We start from the raw sequence: 8,222 nt of genomic DNA, 5'->3' as shown, positions 1-8,222 counted from the left end.
AACAATTAAAAATAAAATTAAATCCTAAAAGGATAAAAAGGGATTTGCAAAATGTCTAAGCTAGTCATTGCACTTGCTACCGAGACTGATGGCTTGACCTGAGTTTGGTTTCTGGAACCAATATAGTGGGAGAAAAACCCAACTATTGAAAGTTGCCCTCTAACACCTCCATACTTGGGCCTGAGGTATAAATATGCTCTCTCTCTCTCTCTCTCTCTCTCTCTCTCTCTCTCTCTCTCTCTCTCTCATTTTTAACTTGAAAAGGTGAGAAAAGAAAGGTTGCTTTTCTGTCACTGGTAAATGCTGACTGAAACCAGCTTATGGGAGAAAAGGGTTTGTTTAGCTTGCAGGAGACAGTCCATCATCACCAGAGTCAAGGTAGGAGCCTGGAGCAGAAACTGAAGCACAGATCACAGAGCTACTCTGCTAACTTTCCCAGCTACTCTTCATTTATATCTACCTGGGCACGGCCCTGCTCACAGAGGGCCCTCCTAATACAGTAAGCAATTAAGAAAATGCCTCACTGACACGCCCATGTACCAACCAATCTAAAGGGGGCAATTTCTCAAGTGATGGTCTGTCTTCCCAGATGTCTCCAGACAATCAAGATTAGCCAACACCACTTAGCCTGCAGTTTGTGTTTCAAGTCCAAGATCCAGTGTCCCACTGGTTTGACCTCTAGTGAAAGGAGCAGAAGTCAACTCATCAGGACAGAAGTATACACTTGTAAAATAGCTTATGTCACCAAACAGGAAGTCAAAGAGAGGCTGCGGATTCACAGCCTCTTCTGAAAACATGCCCCCAGTGAACAAGGCGGCTTCCCAGGAGGCCTCACTTCCCAAGAGCTGGAAGGATCTATCACTTCCCATGATGCTTCCCAGGGGACCAAGACTTCCTTTACAAAAGTTGTAAACAGATGGGGTGCTGAGACCGTAACAGTGAGAAAGAATGGTAAAGCATATTATGAAATGGCAAGGCGTCCACATTTCTGCCCAGGGATGGGAGGATGGTGGTGGTGCACTGCAATCTATCCTTTTCAGTCAGGAAGAGTCTTCCTGCAGAGAAGCTAAAAGGACTCAGGACAGCAGGTAATCTCCAGTTGTAGCTAGTTTAATTATAAGCTTTGTTGTGTAGTATAGTAGTTTGAAAGAAAATGGCTCCCCAGCTGGGTGGCAGTGGTGGCCCACGCCTTTAATCCCAGCATGTGAGAGGCAGAGACAGGCTGATCTCTGTGAGTTAGAGGCCAGCCTGGTCTACAAGGGCTAGTTCCAAGACAGCCAGGACTGTTACACAGAGAAACCTTGTCAGAGAAGGAGGAAGAGGAGGAGGAGGAGGAGGAGAAAGAGAAGAAAATGGTCCCCAAGGGGAGTGGCATTATTAGGAGGTGTGACTTTGTTAGAATAATAGTTGCGGCCTTATTGGAGGAAGTGTGGGGCTGGAGAGATGGCTCAGCGGTTAAGAGTACTGACTACACTTCCAGAGGTCCTGAGTTCAATTCCCAACAACCACATGGTGGCTCACAACCATCTATAATGAGATCAGGCATACATGCAGGCAGAATACTGTATACAAAATAAACAAATAAGTCTCTTAAAAAAACAAAGAGGAAGTGTGTCACTGTGAGGCTGGGCTTTGAGGTCTCCTGTGCTCAAGCTAGTTCCAGTGATACAGACCACTTCCTGGTGCCTGCTAGATATAGGACTCTCAGCTACTTCTGCCCATGTCTGCCTGCATACCGCCATATCTCCCTATGATGATAATGGAACAAACCTCTGAACTTTAATTAAGCATAAATGTTTTCCTTATAAGAGTTGCAGTGGCCTCTTTAGTGTTAGTGGTACATACCTTTAATCCCAGCACTCAGAAGACAGAGGCATAAAAATCTTTGTGAGTTTGAGGCCAGCCTGGTCTACAAGGCAAGTTCCAGGATAGCCAAGGCTGTCCTGGAAGAAACAGACAAACACTGCTTTGTGGAGGTGGGGAGAATAAGTAGCCATGTAAGCTGTTTGTAACATTTTTGGGGGCTAGAGAGATGGCTCAGTGGTTAAGGGTCCTGAGTGTTCTTCTGAAGGACCCAGGTTCAAATCCCAGCACCCACATGGCAGCTTACAACTATTTGTTTATAACTTCAAAATCGGATACCCTCAGACAGACAATCATGCAGGCAAAAAGCTGGTGGAGGTGGTGGAGGTGGTGGAGGTGGAGGAGGTGGTGGAGGTGGTGGAGGTGGTGGAGGTGGTGGAGGTGGAGGAGGTGGTGGAGGTGGAGGAGGTGGAGGAGGAGGAGGAGGAGGAGAGATGACTCAGAGGTTAAGAGCACTGACTGCTTTTCCAGAGGTCCTGAGTTCAATTCCCAGCAACCACATGGTGGCTCACAAACATCTATAATGAGATCTGTTGCCCTCTCCTGGCCTGTAGGCATACATGCAGGCAGAACACTGTATACACAATCAATAAATAAATCTTAAAAAAAAAAAGAGTTGTTGAGGTCACGGTGTCTCTTCACAGCAATAGAAGCCCTAAGACATGTAATTATATATGTCAAAACATCAAATCATACATTTTAAATATGTGCAATCTGTTGAATAGCAACAAAGACTTTTAAAACACCATTTAATTATCATCACAGTTTGCCAAACACTGATCCAGGCAGAGAATGCCCCCTACAGTGGGGGGAAATCAACTAAGAAGCAGGACAAAATGTACTCTGGTTAGCAAGAAATTAACAGCACCTCGAAGTCCACATTAAAGGGAACAAATCTCCAGGGAAAGCGATCGATCCAGACCACAGTTAAAGTAAACCAGGGACAGTCACAGATGCAAAGATTGAGAATGATTTTTGCGTAATGCTGAAGGCACCGAAAAACTAAGTGTCATCTTTACACCCTGAATAGAGTAGAAAATGACCTGAGACATGACTTTCCCTCAGGAGTACCCCGTGCTCCCTAACCCATTCTGTGAGGCTTGCCACCCTAACCCTCCCCGGAGAACGTTTTCATTGTGAACTCTCTCTTTCTAATTGTCTAAGCCCACACCCTGCTGCCCCACGGCTTAGAAAGCAAAACAAGACTCCCACTTTCCCTCTCTCCATTTTTATGTAATGATGTTTATCAGACTGTCTTCCCACCTTCCCAGGTCCCCCCGGGGTCCCTGCTTTCTGTCCTCCCAGCAGTCCTTCTTTCTAGACCTGGCTTCAGGTAACAACCTCTGCAGGCAGACCCTTTCTTGGTTTCCTCACTAGATGGTCACCTGCCTTTCCTTTCTTTAGAAACCAGTCTATACATACGGGCCATATTTCTGAGCCTCAAAATGGGACGTGTGGGTGTAGTTTTATGTTGCTTGGATTCTTCACAGGCACCTGCAATCACACACACACACACACACACACACACACACACACACACACACACAGACACACCTGAAGATAAATTTTACCAAAAGAATGCTCTTAGCTGGATCTAGGTGTGGTGGAGCATTTGGGAGGCAGAGCTCTGTGAATTCAAGGTCAATCTAGTCAAGAGGGTAAGTTCCCAACCAGCCAGAACTACACGGTGAGACCCTGTCTCTGAAACAAAAGCAGCCTGTTATGTGCAGAACAGAAGCCATCTTTGTTGGAAGAAGTCTTGGAGTAACTCCTCCTTCTCACTGGACTCCTGAGTGCCACAGTTCTTTATGGTTACCAGTATGGCTGCTGGCATATGCTCATCCTTCACCCAAAGCAGGTCACTGCCTTGTGGGCCTCAAACATTCCATGGTAGTAGTCACTGGAACTTAAGTGGAAAGGTGCTTAAAGAGAAAACTGGTTCTTAAATAAGGGCTCTTCTGAAGAATCCTAAGACTCTCCCACCCCACCCTCAGACTGTGAGTGTGGGTTAAGCCCCAGGCCAGCCCAAGGTTATACCCCTGCCCCCTCCTCCTGCCAGCTCCAGCCCCACAGGGTACTTTCAGAACATCAATTTTGCAGCTGTTGCAGGCTCTGCACTGTGTTCACTGCAGGTGACTTGAATCATGGACTTCAGGAAGGGGCCATCCCAGCATGCTTTGCAGACAGGCCCGTCTCTTGGTCAGCAGGGTCTGGTTAAACACTGGAAGGGGGAAGGCAGCTCTGGGATGTTGATGCTCCCCCGCTGGGGAGCCGGAGCTGTAATTAACCCATGTTGCACTTGGCTTCTCTAACTCCGGGTGGCTTTCTCCTCCTTTCCTATATACAACCGTTCAGGATGGCCAGGTGTTCAGATTAGATCTGAGAGCAGGCTCCCTGCAGTGAAATAGCAGGCCTTCTGCTCACGTCAAATTCCAAATGCTCGAGGCGCTTTTAGTCTGGCTTGGTGTTTTTCCTTTTCACCACTCCCCATTTCACACAGGTCTGCCTGTTCGAATCTGTTTCATAAACACGTATATTTCTCTTCCCTCGGATCATCCTAGCTGGATGGCTAGGCCTTCCAAAGGCCAGTGGAATGATTTGTGCACTTTCCTTCAACAGGGGGAAGAGGCTGCCATCTAGTGGTGAGTGTGCGCATGCAGCATGCCAAACAAGTGTGGGCAAGAATGTTGTACCTGTACCTGCCAATCTCCAGACACACTGGTGCCAGCTCACCACACACTCAGACAGGCTGCCTACATTAAGATGCTAAGAAGGGGGTGGGTGAGAGCGCTCTTCTCCAGTGTGGAATGATGAGCTGTGCTGGTTTACCGGAGACTAGAGGTTACTAAGGATAGAGGACTCTCAGAGCTGACATCTGCCAAGCTCCAGGAAAACAGCAACAAATTGGTCACACTGCATGTGGAGAGATGAGACAGCTCTATCACAGAAGCTCTGAGAAACAAGAGACGTTGGACTTGTAGCTGTGGGCAGAAGACACTGGGCTTCGGGAAAATGTTGACCTGGAGAGAGAGACTAATCAGCAGGAAGAGGGTCAGCTAGGAATTGGACAAGTTATGGGGCTGTGGTGTAAATAACTAGCCCAAAATATCATGATCAAGAGAAGGGGATGAAGGGCTGGAGAGATGGTTCGGTGGTTAAAAACACTGGCTGCTCTTCCAGAGATCCAGGATTCAGTTTCCAGCACCCACGTGGCACCTCACAACTGTCTATAACTGTATGGGATCCAGTTCCCTCTTCTGGAGTGCAGAGATACATGCAAACAAAACACCCATATACATAAAAAATAGACAAATCTTTGGGGGGGGCTGGAATGAGGGGCAGCAATATGGCTAAGCAGGTAAAGGCACTTGCCCCACCAAGCCTGACAACCTGAGCTCCTTCCCCATGGTAGGAGAGAACTGACGCTTGAGGTTCTGCTCTAATCTCTGCATGTGTCCCTAACACACACACACACACACACACACACACACACACACACACATAAACAGATGTTTTTAAAGAGAGAGACTGGCTGAGACTGGGAGCTGTTCCATAGCCTCCAGACTGGGGGATGACGATAACAAGTTCTGTGTCTGCTCCTTCAGAGTTGATCTTGCTGATCTGGGCAGTGTGTTGCTTGTATAAATCCCCAGTGCAGTCTTAGTGTTTCAATTATTCCCATTTCAGCTACACCCAAGAAGGGAACAAGGACCAGGTTCAAGCCTGTAATCAGAGCGTGTAGGAGTTAGAGGCAGAAAACTCAGAAGTTCAAGGTCACCCTCCAACAGCACAGGGAATTTCAGGTACTCCACGTGTGAAACCCTACAGTGAACAGGAGTGGGGCACAGCAGTTTCTGCCTATAATTCCAGTACTTGGAAGGTTGAAACAGGAGGGTGTAAGTTTGAAGGCAACCTGGATTATACAGTGAGACTCCATCTTTGAAAGGGGTGGAGGGGAAGGTAGCAAAACCTTTTTAATTTCATAGACTGTCTAGTTTCTTATCTATTGCTGTGATAAAACAACATAACCAAGGCACTATAGAAGAAAGGGTTTGGGGTGCTTATGACTCCAGACAGAGAGGAGTCCACCTCCATTATGATGGGGAGCACGGTATGTCTGCAGGCGGGCATAGCACTAGAGCAGCAGCTTTGAACTCATATCCAGCCCCACAAACAGGAGGCAGAGAAAAGAGCACACTGGGAATTTTTCAAGTTCTTTGAAACCCTTAATCCTGTCCCCAGTGACACACCTCCTCCAGCAAGGCATTCTTCCCAATCCTTCCCAAATAATTCTCCTAATGTGAGCTCAAGTATTCAAACCTATGAGCCTACAGGTGTTGTAATAGGAGCGGCGGGGCTGCGTCCCCGGCACCCAGCCACCCACATGGCTAGCTTATGCCCCGAAATAACAACACACCAATTGTACTCATTTAAACACTGCTTGGCCCATTTCTATCTAGCCTCTTCTCAGCTAACTCTTGCACGTGAACTAGCCCATTTCTAATCATCTGTGTAGCCCACGAGGTGGCTTACCAGGGAGATTCTAGCCTATGTCCATCCTGGGTCGGAGCTTCATCGCTAGCGTCTGCCTCAGAGAGCAGAGCTATCATGTCTACCCGGGAGAGGGGAGCATGGCGTCTCTGCTCCAGAGAGCAGAGCTGTCGAGTCTGAGATCACTTCCTCTTCCTCCCAGCATTCTGTTCTGTTTACTCCACCTATGTTTTAACCTATGTGGGCCAAGCAGTTTCTTTATTGCTTAACCAATGAAATCAACAGATTGATATATGACACTCCCACATCATACAGGGGCCGTTCACATTTGAACCACCACACAGACTATGGTTTTCTCACCTCCGCTTCCCAGCCACTGGCCCTGGACTTTTCACCACTGCTGGAATCAAAGAGAAACGAAAACAAACAAACAAACAAAAATGTCCCTGGGAAGATGGCTCAGTACATACAGAGTCTGCCATGTAAACTTGAGAATATAAATTCAAATCCCTAACATTGTCAAAAACCAGGGCATTGTATGACATGCCACAATCCCAGCACTGAGGAGGCATAGATAGCGGGTGCCTGTGACTCACCAGTCCACCAGACTAGCCTAAAATATCAAGCTCCCAGGTCTCAGTGAGAGACCTTGTCTGAAAAAAGAAGATATGGTGTCATAGTGACATCTGTTGTACCTTCTCAACACAGAAACTACTTAGACTCCAACTTTGATTAAAGAAAACAAAAAGATGTGCACTTTCCTCATCGGTTCTGATAATCAGCCAGGGTGTTGAAGAATTGTTATCACATTTAGAAAAAAGAAAAATGTGAGTGGTTCCTGGGGAACCACACCTGAGGTGGACCTCTGATCTTACAGAGGTGCACACACATCTGTATATGCCTAGGCACCCAGATGTGATTCTCTATCTCTCCCTTTCCCTCTCTCTCCCTCTCCCTCTCTCTCACACGTAGACACACACACATTAATATGAAAGGAAAGAGACTCTTTCCTTTGCTTTAAAATCTAGGCAATGTTGAAGAATGTCAAAGGTCTCTTGTCTATCCTTGCACATAGGCCTATGTCCGGTGTCACTGTCTAGCGAGTGACAAACAAACCCCTGCCCTCAGAGGACTTCTGGCCAACAGAGAAGCCAGGCATTAAAGCGGAATTACAAGAGGGTGCTAGGGTCACTGTGAGGCTGCTATAACTGAGACAGGAGAGGTGGGGACAGAAATGAGTCCCCCGGGAAAAGAAAAGGTAAATAAAGGGAATGAAAGCAGCAGAGAACAGCCAAGGCCAGGGACTAGGCAAGGCTGGAAGACTGCAACAGTTGCAGGAAGTGAAAGTGACCAAGAAGGTGCCAGAGCCAGCCGGGCCGGAAGGTCTTTGTACGGACTGTGCACTTCCTTCTAAGGGTAGTGGGACTATTGGAGCAGAATGACACAGGGATGACAGGGATGGAAAGTCAGTTTTCTCATGACTGCTTCCAAAACACCCAGCAGAAACAACCTGAAGGGTGGGAGGGGCTTCATCTCATTCAGAGTTTCAGATTTGGTTCATCCCAGCAAAGAGAACCAGGTGGAGGGTGCAGCTCGGTTCATAGGAAGAGGGTCCAGGAAACAGAACTGGGGATGCTGGGGTTCTGCTGGCCCTCTGCTTTCCCACCTCTGGAGAGGAATGACCCAGATTCAGAGTGGTTCCTCCCCGTCAGCTATCCTCTCTGGGAACTCACAGGCACATCCAGAGATGTTCTTCACCAGTCCCCCGGGGATTCTAGATCCAGGCATGTTGCTAATTAGTAACCATCACAAGGAGGCTGAGGCAACAGACTGAAATTCAGGAAATCTCACTTTCTTATCCCTGAATG

The sequence above is a fragment of the Microtus ochrogaster genome, unplaced genomic scaffold (assembly GCF_000317375.1).
Source record: "Microtus ochrogaster isolate Prairie Vole_2 unplaced genomic scaffold, MicOch1.0 UNK26, whole genome shotgun sequence".
NCBI classification, from domain to species: domain Eukaryota; kingdom Metazoa; phylum Chordata; class Mammalia; order Rodentia; family Cricetidae; genus Microtus; species Microtus ochrogaster.
The sequence above is the reverse complement of the archived record's forward strand: the minus strand, read 5'-3'. Positions refer to the sequence as shown.